The sequence below is a fragment of the Bombina bombina genome, chromosome 4 (genome assembly GCF_027579735.1).
Source record: "Bombina bombina isolate aBomBom1 chromosome 4, aBomBom1.pri, whole genome shotgun sequence".
Lineage (NCBI taxonomy): Eukaryota > Metazoa > Chordata > Amphibia > Anura > Bombinatoridae > Bombina > Bombina bombina.
This window is the reverse complement of record NC_069502.1, coordinates 738,438,740-738,461,437: the sequence shown is the minus strand read 5'-3', so window position 1 is coordinate 738,461,437 and position 22,698 is coordinate 738,438,740. Positions and strand designations below refer to the sequence as shown.

The 22,698-nt window shown below is 39.7% G+C and overlaps 1 protein-coding gene across 3 annotated transcripts in view; it reads left to right on the top strand.

Annotated features, from left to right (window-relative positions):
- Positions 1 to 22,698, top strand: part of TIAM2 (TIAM Rac1 associated GEF 2) — a 645,041-nt gene that overhangs the window by 231,513 nt on the left and 390,830 nt on the right. Inside the window, exon 1 of one of the 3 annotated variants that reach the window (XM_053710967.1) lies at positions 13,519 to 13,587. The exons of the other annotated variants lie outside the window; for them this stretch is intronic. The gene's annotated coding sequence lies outside the window, so the exon portion shown is untranslated. Of the gene's footprint in view, positions 1 to 13,518; positions 13,588 to 22,698 lie in introns of those variants that run through there. 3 annotated transcript variants of the gene reach the window in all.

Genomic DNA, 22,698 nt, shown 5'->3' with positions numbered 1-22,698 from the left:
ATTATTTTATTACTCCTTTCTCTCTCTCTCTCTCTCTCTCTCTCTTTCTTTCTTTCTCTTTCTCTCTCTCTCTCTCTCTCTCTCTCTCTCTCTTTCTTTCTCTCCTTTCTCTTTCTTTCTTTCTCTCTCCTTTCTTTCTTTCTTTTCTTTCTTTCTCTCTCTCTCTTTCTTTTTCTCTATGAAACACAAATATTGAAATCTCTGTCCCTTTCTTTTTAATTTGTATGGATTGAAGTTTATGCATGTATTCTCTTGTATAACAAATATGATTCACAGGTTTGATGACCTATAACTGCAGCACAGAACACAAGTGTTCGCTTTTTCCCATAAATGTCTGTTCAGTACTCTCTAAACACCTCTTCAATCACTTCATATTACATGCAAGTGTTTAATAAAATGCCGTTCAAGGCTCTTAAAGATTTCAAAGTCAAGGACAGAATTAGATGATAAAAGCTATTAAATACAAATTTATGGAAATCAACAAATCATTGTTTTTCCTTCTGATAACCTCAGTCACATTATATAGCATTTTGCTACTTCTTTATAGATTCTGCAACATGATTTTTTTTTGCTGAGAAGGGGCAAAGCCTAAAACAGTTTTTCAGATGGACCTAACAATCCTTCTCTTCCTGCCTGATACCATTTATTTGTTCTGTCCTTCAGACAGGAAGGACCTTTACCTAATGGTCTCCAGGCTCTTGTAAGCTGGTATACAGGTTTCAATTTACCCTTGCTCCTTTAGCAACTTATAAATCTGACCATCACACCTATATGAGCTTGTTGGTCCTCTTATGTAAAACCATACTGTGGACATTAATATTGAGTTGGTCCCCCCTTTGTGGCCTCCCTCTCTCAAACTGTTGTCATAAAACTTAGCACCCACTTATCTAAAATGTCTTAATATCCTGTAACATTAAGATGACCCTTTCCTGGAAATAAGTGGCCTAGTCCAAAACCTAAATAACAGCCACAGAACATTATCCACCAAACTTTACAGTAAGCATTATGCATTGTAGGTAGCATTCTCCTGGCATCCACTGTGCCCAGATTCACCATCAGACTGCTAGATAGTGAGCCATGATTAATCACTTCAGAGAACACATTTCCACTGCTCCAGAGTCCAGCGGCTGTGTGTTTCATACCACTCCAGCTGATGCTTGGCATTGCGCATGTTGATCTGGTGCTTGTGAACAGCTAATCAGCCATGGAAACCCACTTCCTAAAGCTCCTACATGCGTTCACTTCACATTAATGAAACCGTTGATCAGGGCAGATATTTCACAAACTGACTTAGGTGACATCCTATGACAGTGCCACATTTTAAAGTCACTAAGTTCTTCAGTATGTATGTAGAAGTATTGTACTGCCAAAGTTTGTCTATGGAGATTTCATGGCTAAGTGTATGTATGTGTGTTTATGTATGTATGTGTACATATGTGTGTATGTGTGTTAATGTGTGTGTATCCATTTCATCTGAAGAAGAGAAGAGAGACGGAAAAAAACAGGACAGAGAAATACTATAATATTTATGCAAAGGGAACCATGAAAAAAGTTTTTTGACTGGCTTATAGATTTGGGACAAATATGTCAAGCCCTTTTGGTATATGTTTAGTGTATTTAGTGCACGCATAATTATCTAGAACTGCAGTTTGCTTTAATTTTGCCCTTTTTTTAAAAAAAAATATTGTTTTTATGTAAAGATGATTTATATGACAGTGTTGTGCATTACTTTTTTGGTATATTTGGTCTACCAATATATTGCAGGTCAATCTTGATGCACTTTCAGCACTTTTTCTCTTAAATTTTTACACGTAAAACACTATAACAGGGTCACAGTGTGGCTCCTTTATACCTTGATAGGATCCGGGGTTAATATCCTCTGAAGGGGGTTTATTGAACAGTTGGGGTTAATTAATCAGTGTATTAATTATTTACATGCTGCTTTGTGTGATTTTTTTCCTGGGCTGATAGACTGTGTGTTTTTGGCTGGAACAAACAGGTTTCACTTTTAAGTTTTACTTTCGTTTTTTGAAAGTGTTGCATAGCTCCTATTACTTGCTGTACTTGTAATAACAGGGGAAGTATTGTCTTGCACTCCATGTGACCGGGTGTGGTCTATGTTCATTTCCTCTATTCTGGCTGAGACTTAAACCTGTGGAGAGTGTTTCCTCTGTTAACTGTCTGGGTCTAGGAGGTGGTGAGTGCCCCAGCCATTGAGAGTATAAAGGTGCAGTTTTCTATAATAAAAAAACAACAACAACAAAAAAACGTGTTTTTTTGTGTCCTTCTGTGGGTATAACCTGAGCTATGGAGGACTCTGACATGTTAGAAGGTACTCCTATATTAAATCATACCTATTTATATTCTGAGGTGGCCGTGGTTTTCCTCCCACTCAATTATGTTCCAAATGCTTTTAGACCGTTATAAAGTCTAAGAAGGGAGACAAGCCTGCTAAGGTTCTTAGTTCCTCTGAGGGCCGCAGTTACAAACGACAGTGTCTGCGGCCCTCAGTGCATTACCTCGCTCTAACAAATGCAAGAGAAAGGTTAAACATAGCTCTCCTGACCCGGAGTCATCTAAATATTTATCGGATTTAGCTATTATGTCCCAGTTATCCGATGATGAGTTAATCTCTGTAGCTTCAGAGGGTAAACTTTCTGGGTCGGAGTCCTTAGCATCTAAGCCTCCTGCTGCGGAGGAACCATCCTTTAGATTTAAAATTGAGCACTTGTGTTTTTATTAAAAGAGGTTCTGTCTACATTAGAGATTCCAGAGGCCGCACTGCCTGAAGAACCTATGATACCTAAATTAGACAGAGTTTACAAAGACAGGAAAGTTCCTTTAACTTTTCCTTTGCTGGTTAAGATGGCGAACATTATTAAGAACTAATGGGAAAGAATTGGTTCTTCCTTTTCCCCCTCGTCTACTTTTAAAAAGTTGTTCCCCAACTCTCAACTGGATTTGTGGGGCTCCATTCCTAAGGTGGATGGTGCTATCTCTACGCTTGCTAAACATACTACTATACCTATTGAGGAAAGTTCTTCGTTCAGAGAGCTAATGGATAAGAATATGGAAACCTTTCTGAGAAAGATGTTTCAGCATACAGGATTTTTGTTTCAACCGGTGGTTGCAGTTGCCGCGGTTGCCAGAGCGGCTACCTATTGGTGCGACTCTTTGTCGGAACTCATTGAAGTGGAGTCTCCCCTTGAGGATATTCAAGACAAAATTAAATCTCTGAGAATTGCTAATTATTTTATCTGTGATGCGAACATGCAAATTATTCGCCTAAATGCAGAGGCCTCTGACTTTGCGGTCCTAGCCCGTCTGACGCTCTGGTTGAAGTCTTGGTCTGCGGATAGGACTCCTTTCTCTTCCCTTCAAGGGAAATATTTTATTTGGTCCAGGCCAATTCTAAGAGACAACAATATTCTAATTTTCGTTCCTTTTGTTCTGACAAAACCCAACGACAACAATCCTCCTCCAAGCCCGAGCAACCCAAGAGTACTTGGAAGCCGACTCAGTCCTGGAATAAATCCAAGCAGAATAAGAAGCCTGACGAAAACAAATCGGCATGAATGAGTGGCCCCCGATCCGGGATCGGATCGTGTAGGGGGCAGACTGTCTCTTTTTCAAATGCCTGGTTCAAGGACGTACAGGATCCGTGGGTCCTGGAGGTGGTATCTCAGGGATATAAGGCTTCAAATCTCATCCACCAAGGGGCAGATTCCTTCTCTTGAATCTCTCTACCAGACCAGAAAAGAGGGATGCCTTTCTAGGAGTTGTTGTCCCAGTGCCTATCTAAGAAAGAGGCTTGGGGTTTTATTCAAACCTTTTCGTGGTCCCAAAGAAGCAGGGAACTTTCCGCCCAATTAAACAAATTTCTTCAAGATGGAGACGATAAGGTCCATCCTTCCTTTAATTAAGGAAGGCCAGTTTATGACCACCTTAGATCTGAAGGACGCTTACCTTCATGTTCCAATCCACAGGGAACACGTTCAGTTCCTGGGGTTTGCATTCTTGGACCATCACTTCCAGTTCATTGCCCTTCCATTTGGCCTAGCTACTGCTCCATAAATCTTTACGAAGGTTCTGGGGGTTCTTCTAGCCGTTTGCCAGAACTCAGGGTATTGCAGTAGCCCTATACTTGTATGATATTCGTGTGCAACCACCATCCTTTTGTCTTGCGGAAGAATTCTTGGAGTCCCTTCTGAGTCTTCTTCAATCACATGGATGGAAGATAAACTTGGAAAAGAGTTTTCTTATCCCAAGTACCAGGGTGGAATTCCTGGGTACTATAATATACTCCATATCCATGAGGATATTCCTAACAGACCAGAGACGTTGCAAGTTAACTTCGGCATGTCTTGCCCTCCGGACCTCCTTGAGTCCCTCTGTAGCTCAGTGTATGGAGGTGATTGATCTCATGGTATTGTGCATGGACATCATTCCTTTTGCCAGGTTCTGTCTCTGACCTTTACAACTGTGCATGCCGAGGCAGTGGAACAGATTGTAGTAGACAGCCGGTCGAGAGAATCGCTCTCTTGGTGGCTCTGTCTAGATCATCTGTCCTGAGGGACATGCTTCTTAAGACCATCCTGGTAGATTGTTACTACGGACACAAGCCTATCCGGATGGGAAGCTGTTTGGGGTGCCAAGAAGGCTCAGGGGTTGTGGACTCAGGAGGAGTCCTCCCTCCCGATCAATATTTTGGAACTACGGGCAATCTTCAAGGACTTGGCCACTTCTGGGTTTTGCCCAGTTAATCAGATTCCAATCAGACAATATAACCTCGGTGGCTTACATTAACCATCAGGGGGGAACGAGAAGCTCCTTGGCGATGAAGGAAGTATCTCAGATTCTGGAGTGTCAGTGATCCACTTTCCGGGTGTGGACAACTGGGAGGCGGATTTTCTCAGCAGGCAATCCTTTCATCCAGGGGAATGGTCTCTCCATCCCGAGGTGTTTGCAGAGATATGCAGCAAGTAGGGGACGCTGCAGATAGATCTTATGGTGTCCCGTCTCAATACCAAGCTACCCAGGTATGGGTCGAGGTCGAGGGATCCCCAAGTAGATCTAATAGATGAGGTATCAACAACAATTTATATATTCTAGAAATAGTATTTAAATAACTTACAAGGGGACTTAAATGAACAGTTTATGCAAAAATGTTCTCCCCTTTAATGTGTTCCCAATTATCCACTTTACCTGCTGGGGTGTATTAAATTGTTTACAAGTATTTCCATTACCCTTATATTGGCATTTGAATTAGTTTATTTAGCCTGTGGTATCCCCACCCATCCTGAAAGTGTTTGGCCTCAAGGCCAAGCTGTGTTAACACAGCCAGTAGAAGAAATTACACTCCCAGTGGGTTATAGAAGAGATAAGGTAATAAAATGTTAATTTTCCATTGTTCTTTAAAAGTATTGGTGATTGGTTTATGGACAGATATAAGATAAAGAAGCAGGAATATGTACACGATGTGATAAAGTAATGAGATCTGATTATACCTACAAGCTCAGCCCATTTTATTAGTTTGTGGCTTCAAAACACAAAATCAGCTAATTCATTAACACAAATAAGCCATAAAAAAGCAAATCTCATATATTTTATACACTGCAATTGGTAAAAAAAAAAAGTAATTAGAAACACATTAAAGGGACACTCAAGTCAAAATTAAACTTTTATGATACAGATAGAGCAGCAATTTTAAACAACTTTCCAATTTACTTCGATTAACAAAATGTGCACAGTATGTGTATGCATTTGTGATTGACTGATGGCTGTCACATGGTACGTGTATGCATTTGTGATTGGCTGATAGCTGTCACATGTACAGGGGAGTGGAAATAGACATAACTTTTAAAATTGTCAGAAAAAAATCTACTACTCATTTGAAGTTCAGACTAAGTGCTATTGTAATGTCTTGTTACCTTGCATTTGCTGATTATGCAAATCTACTGTGTTGACTGGCCGTTTAACGGAAAAACAATTTTATAGTATATTGTCCCTTTAATTCTAGTCCCTTTCAAGTCCAACATTTCCTTTTTAATGTGATGAAACCCCCAAATTTTTTTTGTTATTTAGACAGAGTATACCATTTTAAAAAGTATCCAATTTAATTCTATTATCACATTTTCTTCATTCCCATAATATTCTGTGTTGAAGAGATACCTAGGTAGGCATCTGGTGCACATCATGGCAGGAAATAGTGCTGCTATATACTGCTCTTTCAAATAGATAATAACATTGTTGCAAAATTGCTGCCATATAGGGGCTCCATTTATCATTGTAATTCTCCTACATTTGCGCCTATAAATACGCTGTCGTAATTTTTCTCCTATGTAACAATGCAAAATATGCCTAAAATTAAGCAAATACGACCACAAAATTCTCCCACTCTATTCTCTCTCGCCAAGGTGCACATGTGCGCCAAATAAAGCTTAAAAATGTACTTTTTCAGTTGTATTTTTAGAAATACGCCTCACTGTTCGCCAAAATTTAGATTTATCATTATTTTGCACCTTAGGAGAACCTAAAATTCTCCTACAAATACAACCACAAAAGTTCTCCATAACCACTGTGGAGAAAATTGAATTCACTCCACTTTTTTCGCGAGAGAAGATGGAATATTCAGACATCCCAACCTGAGAAAACTCATTTCAGGGAGGTGGCTTCACCGGCTACTGCACTGCATGCTGAGTTTGAGACGCTATTTGTTAGTATGTTTGGTACTCACAGTAGAGTCAGTTTTATAATGACCTGACAGCAGGGGTGACTATCTCCACCTCACAGGGTTGCACACTCTTTGTCCTCTTTCTCAGTTCTTGCTCAGCCTATGCTGCAGCCGATGTTGCCTGCTGCTGATTCTCCTCCTCCCCCAAGAGCCTTATCGCCGCCTCCAAACAGCAGGAGGGAGGGTGGCAGACAGACAATACGCTGAAACTAAAGGCAGACTTGCTGTGACAACGCCTTCCTGCTCGATGACATCACCGCAACTAAAGGCATTCCTTTTTTTTGGGCCACGTTGGATCATGGTACTTGTAGTTTCAGGGAGATTGCATTTCATTTGCGGGCATCAGGGATCCACTATTACAATGAGGGAGACTCCCTGAACTTCAGGGAGAGTTGGGATGTCGGAATATTTATTAATTTTCTAGCTTATCAGTCTAAAGCTAACAATATTACATCAATGTAAGACGTGTCACCAGTGACATTTTTGAATATCTATAGGAGTCAAAAGTTCTGCAGGGGGTGTGGAAGGAGATAAATGTATTATTGTTTAAAACTGGTTTTTGTATTATTATTATTGTAGCATGTGTAAAAAATATAAAGCTTTCTTACACATGATTTATTGATGTGATTATATGTATAAAGTTACATGTTTTTTAATAATTTTAAGCAAAATAATTTTTTTAAAATTTTATTACATTAAAATTACAATAGTTTTGTATTTAAATTTTGTAATACAGGGTCAAGGGTAGTTTAAACAATTGTATTTAAATAAAAAAAATAAAGACAATTTTATATACAAAAAAAAACAAGTGAATTTGGGAGTATTGCTAATGATAAATAAGGAGCATATGTAATACTAATGGCGAGATTTATCATTAATCCGCCGCATACTACCGGTTTTATGATAAATATTGGCGCACATGTGCGCCTCTCCAAAGGCAAGCTGCGGAGGAGAACTGATAGGAGAACTAAAAGTTGTATTTCAAAAAATAATTATAAATGGAGCCCCATATAGTGCTTCGGAAATGGGCCGGCTCCTAAGCATACGTCACTGCTTTTCAACAAAAGATGCCAAGAGAAAAAAGGAAAATTTATAATGGAAGTAAATTAGAAAGTTGTTTAAAATCACATGCTCTATCTATGAAAGAAACATTTGGGGTTTCATGTCCCTTTAAGCAATGTGTGGAATTTGTTTTTTATGGGACTGGATATTTTGATTTCAAGAATAATATGCAGAATAGCCTTTTCTAGGACTTGTTTTATTTCTCTCACACTGCATCACATTATAGGTTGTATGTTCCTTATTTATATAGTATTTCAAATGATGATTATATTTACTAGTTTAGCGCTCTGTTAGATCTATTTTGATTCAGGTTAGGATATAGCTTATATTTTAATAAATAGTGCCTATCGGCTAGATTACAAGTTTTGCGTCATGAGGGGTGCGGTGCTAACTTGCACGTTATTGTCACCGTTCACTTACATACAACGCTGGTATTACAGGTTTTCAGAAACCCGGCGTTATTAGGCAAGAAGTGAGCGTAGAGCAAAATTATGCTCGTACCGCACTCCAATACCAGCGCTGCTTAAGTCAGCGGTGAGCTGGTGGTACGTGCTCGTGCACGATTTCCCCATAGACATCAATGGGGAGAGCCGGCTGAAAAAAAGTATAACACCTGCAATAAAGCAGTGTAAAGCTCCGCAATGCAGCCCTATTGATTCCTATGGGGAAACTAAATTTATGTTTACACCTAACACCCTAACATGAACCCCGAGTCTAAACACCCCTAATCTTACACTTATTAACCCCTAATCTGCCGCCCCAACATCGCTGACACCTACATTATATTTATTAACCCCTAATCTGCCGCTCCAGACATCGCCGACACCTACATTATACTTATTAACCCCTAATCTGCTGCCCCAACATTGCCGACACCTACATAATATTTATTAACCCCTAATCTCCCGCCCCCAATGTCGCCGCAACCTACCTACACTTATTAACCCCTAATCTGATGCCCTCAACGTCGCCGCCACTATAATAAACATAACCCCTAAACCGCCTCACTCCCGCATCGCAAACACTAGTTAAATATTATTAACCCTTAATCTGCCGCCCCTAACATTGCCACCACATACCTACATTTATTAACCCCTATTCTGCCGCCACCAACGTCGCCGCCACTATACTAAATTTATTAACCCCTAAACCTAACCCTAACATGGGGTGGTGGGAGCAGGAACACATATTTGGAGGTGGGAACCCCCTGAGCTCAAAGATAGTTATGTATAAAAGATTCATAAATGATCTTTTGTTCATTTGGAGAGGTGAGGAGGGGGATCTCCACACTTTTGTAAGTTATTTGAATGAAAATGATCTAGGGATCAGTTTCACCTACGAGTGGGACCCTTTCAGCATCAATTATTTGGATTTAACACAGAGTGGCAATGCCCTTCTACACGCCTCTAGCTGCCATCCGAAGAGTGTTTTCAGGGGCATTGCAAAGGGACAGTTCATCCGATTGAGGAGAAATTGTTCAGAGGAAGTAGAATTCCAAGATGAATCATTAAAACTTTCCAAACGATTAAAGGAAAGGGGTTACAGCAAAAATGTAGTGAGTACAGCTGTGAAAACTGTTAGTAGATTAAACAGAGGGGATTTACTAAGAAAAAAAGATCCTTTGACCCAGAAACAGGGCTTTGGGAGTGATAACCTACTGTTCATCACAGAATACTCAGAACAGTATAATAAAATGTGTGATATAATTAAGAGACGCTTCCCTATTTTAAGAGCAGATGATGGACTGGCAAATCTATCCCTAAAAATGGTAAATTTGCTTACAAAAGAAGTAGAACCATTGGGAATAAAGTTTCTCCAACAAAGCTCCCCCACAAAACTCAAAGAGATTTTTCATGGCTCACCTCGGTGGGCATGTATAAGTGTCATAATAGTACATTGGTGCCTGTGAAAAAGTAGAAACAGGAGTTTTATTTAAATCTACGGTCACGGGACACACCTATCAGAGATGCTCCTGTCTCATTTGTAGGTCTACATTTGTAGTGTACTTGATCACTTGTATAACCTGTAATAAACTATATATAGGTCTCACCACACGAGAGGTGAGATCTAGAGTTAGAGTTAGGGAGCATCTCTCTAGTATAAGGGATGGTACGGCCAGTACACCATTAGTGCAACATTTCACCCAAGTTCACAACAAAAGTGCGGACTCCTTCAGGTGGTCCTGCATAGAAAAAATTCTGTTACCACAGAGAGTGGGTGACAAGAAAAAACTACTTGGAAAAAGAGAGGTTTTTTGGATATTTAAACTCAAAACTAGATACCCAGAGGGGTTGAATTCAACTTATGATCTAATTAATTTCTAGTAAAAGTACTCTCCCTTACCCTCCCTTGAGGGAACATTATTACTGAAGTAAGCTTCAGCCATTCTTCCCCCTTATATAATTTATGTAGTGCGGAGTATATCCAGATGGTATGTTGTTATAGTTTACTGATATTTCACATACTGGGTTCACGCAATTTAAGAGACAGGTATGATTTAGGCTACGGTAGCTTAGAGAGTTTTAATACTTTATTAACCAGTACATCAAAAGCTGTTGTATAGGATTTTGTTTAAACATTGTAATACCTATTATTACTGTCCTTTTTGTATAGTGTAGGGACTTGTATGTATTTGAAACACAACATGTTCCAACCATGTTGAGAAAAATAATGTGTCACATCTTTAACCCCTTTGTAATTAGGCATTTATTAATATTATTTTTTGCTATGAATTGTTATTTAATGAATTGTTATTTGAGTGTTCTATATACTGTTACTTTAAGGCACTCATTACACTGTTTGCCATGAAGTGTCAATCACGAATACTCTCCAATAGGAGGCACTTTGTTGTTTTAAAAGGCTTGTTTTAAACTACATGGGTAGCAGCTTTGATTACGGCTTCGAGACGAAACGCGTCAGCTGTTTGTTTGCTGACCTCCTATCTTATGTCTCGGCCTGGGTTAACAGGTGTTTTAACACAGTTTACAATAAAAAGTACTTTTAATTTACTTTATCTCTGGCTGGTGCTCCTTACTCTTTTCTACCTACTGCGTAATTTGACCAAACTAGTGAGCACAGCTAGTGATCTATTGTTCCCGAAATCCGTTCCATGCTGTGGAGAGCTGGAGCCGACCCGTTACTAAACAATTGCAGTGGAGCTGGATGCACCCCCCACGGGGACATCATTGGAAGAGCCAGTGGATTGGCTGTTTACCCATCTGAGAGGAGGATCCGTTCAGCTCTCTGTATCCTCAGAGGTACAGTCTGGAAGCATCCCCGGTGACGACATAAGTTGTTGCGGCAAGGGACGCTAAAGAATAAGAGAAATCCGAAGCGATCTGGAAGGGCACTCATTGCAGTGAGATAAATCTTGGAGGCAGGGTGAGCCCTGTTAGATACCGCACTTTTACAAGGAGAGACTTTGTTGTGTTGCTAACCCTAACACCCCCTACAATGTCTTTACAATGGCTACTGAGAAACTTTTGAGGTAAAATATCTTTCTTTCTTACATAGAGATGTTCAGGTGATATTTTCTAGTCAGGCTTTTACAGCTATACTGCATCACTTTCAAGTGTTTCAACATTTGGGTATTATGGCCCTTTAATCAAATAAATGATTATTCAAAACAGCAACAATTTGTCGTTTGTGTATATCCTATATAATAAAAGGCCAGGTATGTTTGTCAGGTGCAGTCATGTGCAGTAGAGACTGCAGAGGACAAACATACCTGGCCTTGAGCAACAGAGGAGTGCGCACTGCGGAAGCTGCCTGGTGGGGGCGTGGCCGGATGTGCTATGATGGGGCGTGGCCAGGCATGCTGTGATGGGGGCGTGGCCGGCGTGGGAGCGGACGTGGGCGACGGGAGAGAGGTGGGAGAGACCAAAAGAGAGCAAAAGAGGGGGGAAGAGAGAGAGGGCAAAAGAGGGGAGAGAGAGCAACAGAGAGGAGAGAGAGCAAAAGAGAGGAGGGAGAGAGAGAGCAAAAGAGGGGGGAGAGAGAGAGCAAAAGAGGGGGGAGAGAGAGAGTGCAAAAGAGGGGGAGAGAGAGAGCAAAAGAAGGGGAGACAGAGAGCAAAAAAGGGGGGAGAGAGCAAAAGAGAGGGAGAGAGAGCAAAAGAGAGGGAGAGAGAGCAAAAGAGGGGGGAGAGAGTGAGCAAAAGAGGGGGATAGAGAGAGCAAAAGAGAGCGGAGAGAGAGAGAGAAAAAGAGAGCGGAGAGAGAGAGCAAAAGAGAGCGGAGAGAGAGAGCAAAAGAGAGCGGGAGAGAGAGAGAGAGCAAAAGAGAGGCTGAGAGAGAGCGCAAAAGAGAAGGGGGAGAGAGCGCAAAAGAGAAGAGGGAGAGAGAGCGCAAAAGAGGGAGAGAGAGAGCGCAAAAGAGAAGGGGGAGAGAGAGCTCAAAAGAGGGGGGGAGAGAGCAAAAGAGAGGGGGAGAGAGAGAGAGCAAAAGAGAGGGGGAGAGAGAGAGCAAAAGAGAGGAGAGAGAGCAGAAGAGGGGGGAGAGCAAAAGTGGGGGAAGAGAGAGAGCAAAAGACAGCAGAGAGAGAGAGCAAAAGAGATCAGAGAGAGAGCAAAATAGAGGGGGAGAGAGAGAGAAAAAGAGAGGGGGAGAGAGAGAGCGCAAAAGAGAAGGGGAAGAGAGAGCACAAAAGAGGGAGAGAGAGCGCAAAAGAGAGGGGGAAACAGCGCAAAAGAGAGGGGGAGAGATCGCAAAAGAGAGGGGGGAGAGAGAGAGAGCGCAAAAGAGAGGGGGAGAGAGAGCAAAAGAGAGGGGGAGAGAGAGCAAAAGAGAGGGGGAGAGAGAGAGCGCGCAAAAGATGGGGGAGAGAGAGTAAAAGAGGGGAGTGAGAGAGCAAAATAGGGGAGAGAGAGCAAAAGAGAGGGGAGAGAGAGCAAAATAGGGAGAGAGAGCAAAAGAGGGGGAGAGAGCAAAAGAGGGCGAGAGAGCAGAAGAGGGGGGGAGAGAGTGAGCAAAAGAGGGGGAGACAGAAAGCAAAAGAGGGGGGAGAGAGAGCAAAAGGAGGGGGAGAGAGCACAAAATAGGGGGGGAGAGAGAGAGCGCAAAAGAGAGGGGGGAGAGAGAGCGCAAAAGAGAGGGGGGAGAGAGAGGGAGCAAGGGTTGGAACCGCGGTACTTAAAAAATTGGCCCATGTACACAGGGACTAGTATATATATATATATATTTTTTTTTTTTTTAATCAAAGTGTAGTTTATTTACCTAAAATGTACATTTAGATTTCTATTGTGTATACATTTTTAAATAATGAATGATAGGAATGCTTAATATGCGCTCACTTGTTACAGCTGAATGAGCAAAGACTCAAAGAAAAGACCAGTAGCATATCATTTCCTTTTTCTGATATCTTAATTCTGTAAATGTTGGCAAATCACATTGACCTACAGTGTGATGCAAAAAAATGTGAATCCAGGGAGGAGGTTAAGGAAATTGACTAATGGGTGTAGGCAGCAAGTAGTGGGGGGAAAATTGTATAGAAAAAAAAAGAATAAGAAATAACTTTACCTTACATAATCCTTGGCTTATACTTTATTGAGCCAAGTGCACCAGACTCCCACACCCAGTGCAGCAGAGCAGTGAAAGTTAGACACACAATGGTGCCTAAGAGTTGTTTTATGGGCTGATTTACAAGCAGTGTTACTTTAGCTGTGAGTTTCCTTTTTCTCACTGCCTGCGGTGAAATAATGTTCCACATGCAGAAATCACGGGATACGTTAGAGAGGACACCCAGCCAGACTTAAGGCTTTATAGGAAAGAAGAGAGTATGGTGTAGCTGCAGAAGTAAGTATTTATATTCCATACCATGTTGTCTGGTGCTCAAAGCTGCACAAACTGTAAAAAGAACTTTAAATACCACGCAGTGAATTTGCCTTTCTGAATGCATTGTGAATTGTTCAGTATCTGCAGATAATCTTGTTTGTATTTCTTACAATAACTATATTTTTATGTTTGCAACTTTAAGGGGACATTAACTAATTGGAGATGGGGATTTTAACTGTTTCCTACATTTATTAAGTTATAAATAAGACATATAAAGTTTTTAAAAAATTCCTTTTATTCTCAGACTGTTGTTTGCTTTGAAGACATCATTCTATTTATTTAGGCCTAGATTTGGAGTTCGGCGGTAGAAGGGCTGTTAACGCTCCGCGGGCTTTTTTCTGGCCGCACCATAAATTTAACTCTGGTATCGAGAGTTTAATCAAATGCTGCGTTAGGCTCCAAAAAAGGTGCGTAGAGCATTTTTTCCGCAAATGCAACTCTCGATACCAGAGTTGCTTACGGACATGGCCGGCCTCAAAAACGTGCTCGTGCACGATTCTCCCATAGGAAACAATGGGGCTGTTTGAGCTGGAAAAAAACCTAACACCTGCAAAAAAGCAGCGTTCAGCTCCTAACGCAGCCCCATTGTTTCCTATGGGGAAACACTTCCTACGTCTGCACCTAACACTCTAACATGTACCCCGAGTCTAAACACCCCTAATCTTACACTTATTAACCCCTATTCTGCCGCCCCCGCTATCGCTGACCCCTGCATATTATTATTAACCCCTAATCTGCCGCTCCGTAAACCGCCGCAACTTACATTATCCCTATGTACCCCTAATCTGCTGCCCCTAACATCGCCGACCCCTATATTATATTTATTAACCCCTAATCTGCCCCCCACAATGTCGCCTCCACCTGCCTACACTTATTAACCCCTAATCTGCCGAGCGGACCTGAGCGCTACTATAATAAATTTATGAACCCCTAACCCGCCTCACTAACCCTATCATAAATAGTATTAACCCCTAATCTGCCCTCCCTAACATCGCCGACACCTAACTTCAATTATTAACCCCTAATCTGCCGACCGGAGCTCACCGCTATTCTAATAAATGTATTAACCCCTAAAGCTAAGTCTAACCCTAACACTAACACCCCCCTAAGTTAAATATAATTTTTATCTAACGAAATAAATTAACTCTTATTAAATAACTTATTCCTATTTAAAGCTAAATACTTACCTGTAAAATAAATCCTAATATAGCTACAATATAAATTATAATTATATTATAGCTATTTTAGGATTAATATTTATTTTACAGGCAACTTTGTAATTATTTTAACCAGGTACAATAGCTATTTAATAGTTACCTAGTTAAAATAATAACAAAATTACCTGTAAAATAAGTCCTAACCTAAGTTATAATTAAACCTAACACTACCCTATCAATAAATTAATTAAATAAAATACCTACAATTACCTACAATTAAACCTAACACTACACTATCAATAAATTAATTAAACACAATTCCTACAAATAAATACAATTAAATAAACTAGCTAAAGTACAAAAAATAAAAAAGAACTAAGTTACAGAAAATAAAAAAATATTTACAAACATAATAAAAATATTACAACAATTTTAAACTAATTACACCTACTCTAAGCCCCCTAATAAAATAACAAAGCCCCCCAAAATAAAAAATTCCCTACCCTATTCTAAATTAAAAAAGTTACAAGCTCTTTTACCTTACCAGCCCTGAACAGGGCCCTTTGCGGGGCATGCCCCAAGAATTTCAGCTCTTTTGCCTGTAAAAGAATAAATACAATACCCCCCCCCCCAACATTACAACCCACCACCCACATACCCCTAATCTAACCCAAACCCCCCTTAAATAAACCTAACACTAAGCCCCTGAAGATCTTCCTACCTTGTCTTCACCATACCAGGTTCACCGATCCGTCCTGAAGAGCTCCTCCGATGTCCTGATCCAAGCCCAAGCGGGGGCTGAAGAGGTCCATGATCCGGTCAAAGTCTTCATCCAAGCGGGGCAGAAGAGGATCTTCCATCCGATTGAAGTCATCATCCAGGCGGCATCTTCTATGGTCTTCTATGGTATGGATTGGATCGGCCAATCGGATTGAACTAGATTCTGATTGGCTGATTCCATCAGCCAATCAGAAAATTCCTACCTTAATTCCGATTGGCTGATAGAATCCTATCAGCCAATCGGAATTCGAGGGACGCCATCTTGGATGACGTCCCTTAAAGGAACAGTCATTCGTCGTTCAGTCGTCCCTTAAAGGAACAGTCATTCGTCGTTCAGTCGTCGGTCCGGATGGATGTTCCGCGCTGGAGGTCTTCAGGATCCTGCCGCTTCGCTCCGGGTGGAAGACCATAGAAGATGCCGCCTGGATGATGACTTCAATCGGATGGAAGATCCTCTTCTGCCCCGCTTGGATGAAGACTTTGACCGGATCATGGACCTCTTCAGCCCCCGCTTGGGCTTGGATCAGGACATCGGAGGAGCTCTTCAGGACGGATCGGTGAACCTGGTATGGTGAAGACAAGGTAGGAAGATCTTCAGGGGCTTAGTGTTAGGTTTATTTAAGGGGGGTTTGGGTTAGATTAGGGGTATGTGGGTGGTGGGTTGTAATGTTGGGGGGGGGGTATTGTATTTATTCTTTTACAGGCAAAAGAGCTGAAATTCTTGGGGCATGCCCCGCAAAGGGCCCTGTTCAGGGCTGGTAAGGTAAAAGAGCTTGTAACTTTTTTAATTTAGAATAGGGTAGGGAATTTTTTATTTTGGGGGGCTTTGTTATTTTATTAGGGGGCTTAGAGTAGGTGTAATTAGTTTAAAATTGTTGTAATATTTTTATTATGTTTGTAAATATTTTTTTATTTTCTGTAACTTAGTTCTTTTTTATTTTTTGTACTTTAGCTAGTTTATTTAATTGTATTTATTTGTAGGAATTGTGTTTAATTAATTTATTGATAGTGTAGTGTTAGGTTTAATTGTAGGTAATTGTAGGTATTTTATTTAATTAATTTATTGATAGGGTAGTGTTAGGTTTAATTATAACTTAGGTTAGGACTTATTTTACAGGTAAATTTGTTATTATTTTAACTAGGTAGCTATTAAATAGTTATTAACTATTTAATAGCTATTGTACCTGGTTAAAATAATTACAAAGTTGCCTGTAAAATAAATATTAATCCTAAAATAGCTATAATATAATTATAATTTATATTGTAGCTATATTAGGATGTATTTTACAGGTAAGTATTTAGCTTTAAATAGGAATCATTTATTTAATAAGAGTTAATTTATTTCGTTAGATAAAAATTATATTTAACTTAGGGGGGTGTTAGTGTTAGGGTTAGACTTAGCTTTAGGGGTTAATACATTTATTAGAATAGCGGTGAGCTCAAGTCGGCAGATTAGGGGTTTATAATTGAAGTTAGGTGTCGGCGATGTTAGGGAGGGCAGATTAGGGGTTAATACTATTTATTATAGGGTTAGTGAGGCGGGTTAGGGGTTAATAACTTTATTATAGTAGCGGTGAGGTCCGGTCGGCAGATTAGGGGTTAATAATTGAAGGTAGGTGTCGGCGATGTTAGGGAGGGCAGATTAGGGGTTAATACTATTTATGATAGGGTTAGTGAGGCGGGTTAGGGGTTAATAACTTTATTATAGTAGCGGTGAGGTCCGGTCGGCAGATTAGGGGTTAATAAGTGTAGGCAGGTGTCGGCGACGTTGAGGGGGGCAGATTAGGGGTTAATAAATATAATATAGGGGTCGGCGATGTTAGGGGCAGCAGATTAGGGGTACATAGGGATAACGTAGGTGGCGGCGATTTGCGGTCGGAAGATTAGGGGTTAATTATTTTAAGTAGCTGGCGGCGACGTTGTGGGGGGCAAGTTAGGGGTTAAGAAATATAATATAGGGGTCGGCAGGGTTAGGGGCAGCAGATTAGGGGTACATAAGTATAACATAGGTGGCGGTCGGCAGATTAGGGGTTAAAAATTTAAATTGAGTGGCGGCGATGTGGGGGGATCTCGGTTTAGGGGTACATAGGTAGTTTATGGGTGTTAGTGTACTTTAGGGTACAGTAGTTAAGAGCTTTATGAACCGGCGTTAGCCCAGAAAGCTCTTAACTACTGCTATTTTCCTGCGGCTGGAGTTTTGTCGTTAGAGCTCTAACGCTCACTTCAGAAACGACTCTAAATACCGGCGTTAGGAAGATCCCATTGAAAAGATAGGATACGCAATTGACGTAAGTGGATCTGCGGTATGGAAAAGTCGCGGCTGAAAAGTGAGCGTTAGACCCTTTAATCACTGACTCCAAATACCAGCGGGCGGCCAAAACCAGCGTTAGGAGCCTCTAACGCTGGTTTTGATGGCTACCGCCGAACTCCAAATCTAGGCCTTAGTGTGTAATGCCCATTTGAGTACAAAAATCAGCTGGTGTTAGTGCTGTATCTTCTGACTGTAATGCTGGAGATACCTGTTAGCATTACCGGTGTGATTTTAAATAAAGTTATACGCCTTTAAAGTATTTAGGGAGAGGCTATGTGTTACCTTTTTATTGTATATTATCGCAACTGTTCTCTGGATCTCAGTTCTCTGAATCAAGCTTCCTTCCTTTCTATCTTCATATCATAATTAATTATATATACACAACTCCTTGTAATGTCTACCTCCCTCATTCTCTCCCCCTTTCCCCTCCCTCTCTAGTTAAAGGGCCACTGTAAGTAAATATTTTCTATGCCTGTTACTAACTAACTACCCCAAATACGCTTTTTATCAATAGCATTTCATTAACATATCTCTACCGTATATCAGAAATCTTGTCTGCAAATTTAATTGTTTTCCAAACCCACTCGGTGGGTATCATTTGCTCTGTACCAATCCGTTTACAATACCTAGGTTTCAAAATGGCGCTTTAAACACAAAGTTATTGGTTTAAGTATTTTGAACATGCAGTGCTGAAAATAGTGGGCAGGATAACGTGACATCATCAGCGAATAAAAGATATAACTTTTAGAACGTTATGAAACTTCGTTTTGGAGAAAATATAGGTCAGTAGGTTTTAATTAATGTTTATTAACTTTAATATGTTAGTTGTTTAGCTTAAAAATTATAACAGAAAGTAATCCTTTAAAGGGATACTAAACCCAATTTTTTTTTAATGATTCAGATAGAGCATGCAATTTTAAGCAACTTCTTTGTTCTCTTGGTATCTTTATTTTAAAAGCAGGAAATTAAAGCTTAGGAGCCGGACCATTTTAGGTTCAGCACCATGGATAGCACTTGCTTATTGGTGGCTACATTTAGCCACCAATCAGCAAGCGCTACCCAGGTGCTGAACTAAAAATAGGTCAGCTCCTAAGCTTAACTTTCCTGCTTTTAAAATACAGATTGCAAAATAATGAAGAAAAGTTGATAATTGGAGTAAATTAGAAAGTTGCTTAAAATTGCATGCTCTATCTGAATCATGAAAGAAAACAATGTGTGCTTAGGATCCCTTTAAGTACCATTTTACCTTGTTGCATGTCTTACACATGTAATTTAAATACTGTTTACTTTTTGCATGTCTGCTATGTTCCTCCCTTCTCTGGCTTTTCTGTTAATAAAGACAAACAGTAATTTTGTTTTTCATTAAAGCAACAGTGCATTTTATTTTAAAACCTATTCCTTTCTTTTACTATGTATTTAACTCTGCAAATGTCAAAGATGTGCTACTGTGTGACTCCAGATGAGGATACAGCTAATGAGCAAATAACAAGACATACACGTGTATGCTCCAATCACTGGCATATCCTCACCTGGATCAGAATGGGGATGTTTCAGACATGAAATTGTAGCTTAGGGTACCGTTTATTCAATTGCAAGTGGGCAAGGTTCCCATATATTTTGCTCTCCTTTAACATTGAGAAATCAAGTCTTGCAGCCCCACACTTGTCAATCATCCCAGACGTATCAATACAGAATGATTTAAAAGGACATTAAAGTGATTTGAAACCCCCCCAAAAAAAAAATATTCAGACAGAACATACTATTTTAACCCCTTAAAGGGACAATATACACCAGTTTTCATATGACTGCATGTAATAGACAGTATTATAAAGAAGACTATGCACTGATACTGATCTAAAAATCCAATATAAAACTTACTTAGAAGCTCCCAGTTTAGCACTGTTGATGAGGTTAGGCTGGGACACCAACTGATAAGGGCTGAGAAAGCTGGAAGAGCAGACCCTCCCCCTCCCCTGCATATGAGAAGACCCATTACACAAACAGGAGCAAGCATGAATCTGTAGACTTAAAGGGACATTCAACACCAGATGTTTTGTTTGTTGTTTAAAAAGATAGATAATGCCTTTATTACCCATTCCCCAGTTTTGCATAACCAACACAGTTATAATAATACACTTTTTACCTCTGTGATTACCTTGTATCTAAGTCTCTGCCCCCTTATTTCAGTTCTTTTGACAAACTTGCTTTTTAGCCAATAAGTGCTTACTCCTAGGTAACCTTGCGTGCGTGAGCTCAATGTTATCTTTATGAAACACATGAACTAACGCCCTCTAGTGGTGAAAACTGTCAAAATGCATTCAGATTAAAGGCGGCCTTCAATGTCTAAGAAATTAGCATATGAACCTCCTAGGTTTAGCTTTCAACTAAGAATACCAAGAGAACAAAGCAAAATTGGTAATAAAAGTAAATTGCAAAGTTGTTTAAAATTACATGTCCTATATGAATCATGAAAGTTTTTTTAGACTTGACTGTCCCTTTAAGTCTACATCTGATACTTTGGGGCTCGGTTAGGAGTCTGAAAATCAGCACAATTATATTTAAAAAAGCAAAACTTTAAATCATCAACAAAACATTTATGCCATGAAAATGTAGTGTACAATGTGCTTTTAAAGCAGGGCTCGACAAACTCAGGAGTCAGGGAGTTACTGGATCTGATAATTTTACCAATGGCTCCTAACTTTTTGGGTTATTCTCCATATTTCTATATACAAATACCGCTGTCTGGCTGGTAAAACTGTGTCTGGCTCTTAAATATTCTTGCTGGCTCATAAATGTTCTGATTTGCCTGCCTGTATTTCTTTAATTAAAAATGTCACAAACAGAAATATTTTGAATATGTCCTCCTACAAAGAAATGTAAGTCATTTTGTAACCGTGCCAACACTTCCATTGTGATTAAAAACAAAAGATGGACATTATTGAAATGTAACATAATTTTTTGTTGCTATTCTAGCAAAAAAGTGTGTCATGAATAAGTTTCCTGCAAATCGAGAAACCACAAACAAAATATACTGGATACTTTAGAAATAAAATAAATAGGTAAAACTGCTTGTCAAACACTGTATTATGCATGTTTTCACTTTTTTAGGAAATATCTCTGCTTTGTGTATATGAGGAAGCGTTCCATAGCTGATGAATATGATGTTTTGATTTTACTGCTATTTAAATTTGATGTTTTTGTACATTTGCTGAATAAACTTACATTTCAGACTTGTGAAAGCTTCCTTGTACACGACTAAGCCTTAAAGGGACAGTCTTGCCAAAATTAAACTTTTATGATTCAGATAGGGTATGCAATTTTAAACAACTTTCCAATTTACTTTTATCATCAACTTTGCTTTTTTCTCTTGGTATTCTTTGTTGAAAGCTAAACCTAGGTAGGCTCATATGCTATGTCTGAGCCCTTGAAGGCCGCCTCTTATCTCAGGGCATTTTGACAGTTTTCCATAGCTAGACATTGCTAGTTCATGTGTACCATATAGCTAACATTGTGCTCACTCCCGTGGAGTTGTTTGCTAAATGATTCGCTAAAATGCAAGTCTGTGTCAAAAGCACTGAAATTCGGGGGCAGTCTGCAGAGGCTTAGATGCAAAGTAACCACAGAGGGAAAAAGTATAGTAATATATATGTGTTGGTTGTGCAAAACTGGGGAAATCTATCTTTTTAAACAATAAACATTCTGGAGTAGACTGTCCCTTTAAAAATTACATTTAAAATTTGTATGTAGCTATGCTGCAGAATCTTGCTTTTCAAGGAGGGTGGGTGGTATTAAACTGTGCAGCTGAGGGATATAAGTAGATAGGCATAAGAGAAACTTCAGATTCAAATATGACCGCAGGCAGCCCCATTTGGCTATTTCCCAAGTCAGATATATCAATGTTAAAGTGCAATATTAAAGTGCAACACACACAACAATAGCTGAATGGCCATATTCGGCATTTGTGTAGTAAAAAAAAAGGCCAAATCCGAACATTCACCCATGTCTTATAAGTAATAGAAAAATAATAAGGCAGTTCAAATTATACTTCTATTGCAAAATGAGTATTCTTACATTGACATATATAGTGTTTGCACTGCACTGTTGCAGAATGAGTCCATACAAAAACAGGACTTTCTATATTCCTAAGAATGTTATCATATCCCTTTAAATATGTTGTAATCATAAAACTGCTAAACTGGTTGAATAATGAAAACTGCTCATTTTACTGGTAATTGTAGGTACCTACTAGACTGTGAACGTGGTTTCTCGGGTGCATGATTACAGAGCATGTTGTTTAGTTTCCTAGGAGCACTGGAGATTGTACAATGTGTGTTGTTTCTCATTGTTTCTAATGAGTGGAAAAACTCCCCAGAGGATTGATGCCTAATTCAAGCCATTAGGAACTTGACAGCTTAAACAATGCTACCTCCATCTAGAAAATGGGTTGGAGCAGAGAGACACGCTAGCAGATGTTTCAGCCGATCCTTGTTGTTCATTCTGCTGTGGGCGAGTCACCTTTATGGCAGCTGAAGTTCTAATGTTTAGGTCTGCTTAGGTCTGCTTTACAGACTAAACACAAAGAGGGTCAGATTCTAGCTGCTAAACTTGTTTGAAAAGGAGCAAGTCACTTTTCAGCAAAACAATTGTCTCATAACTAAATTTGTGAGAAATATTTTAATCCACCTGCCTGGGAGAGTACAAAGACTTGTATAAAAAAATATATAATAAAATCAATGATTCTTGTGATAGTCGTGTCTGTAATGAAAATATCATAATGGATCTTTACAGTGTCCATGTCTGCTTCTAGTGTAATAAATATTAGAA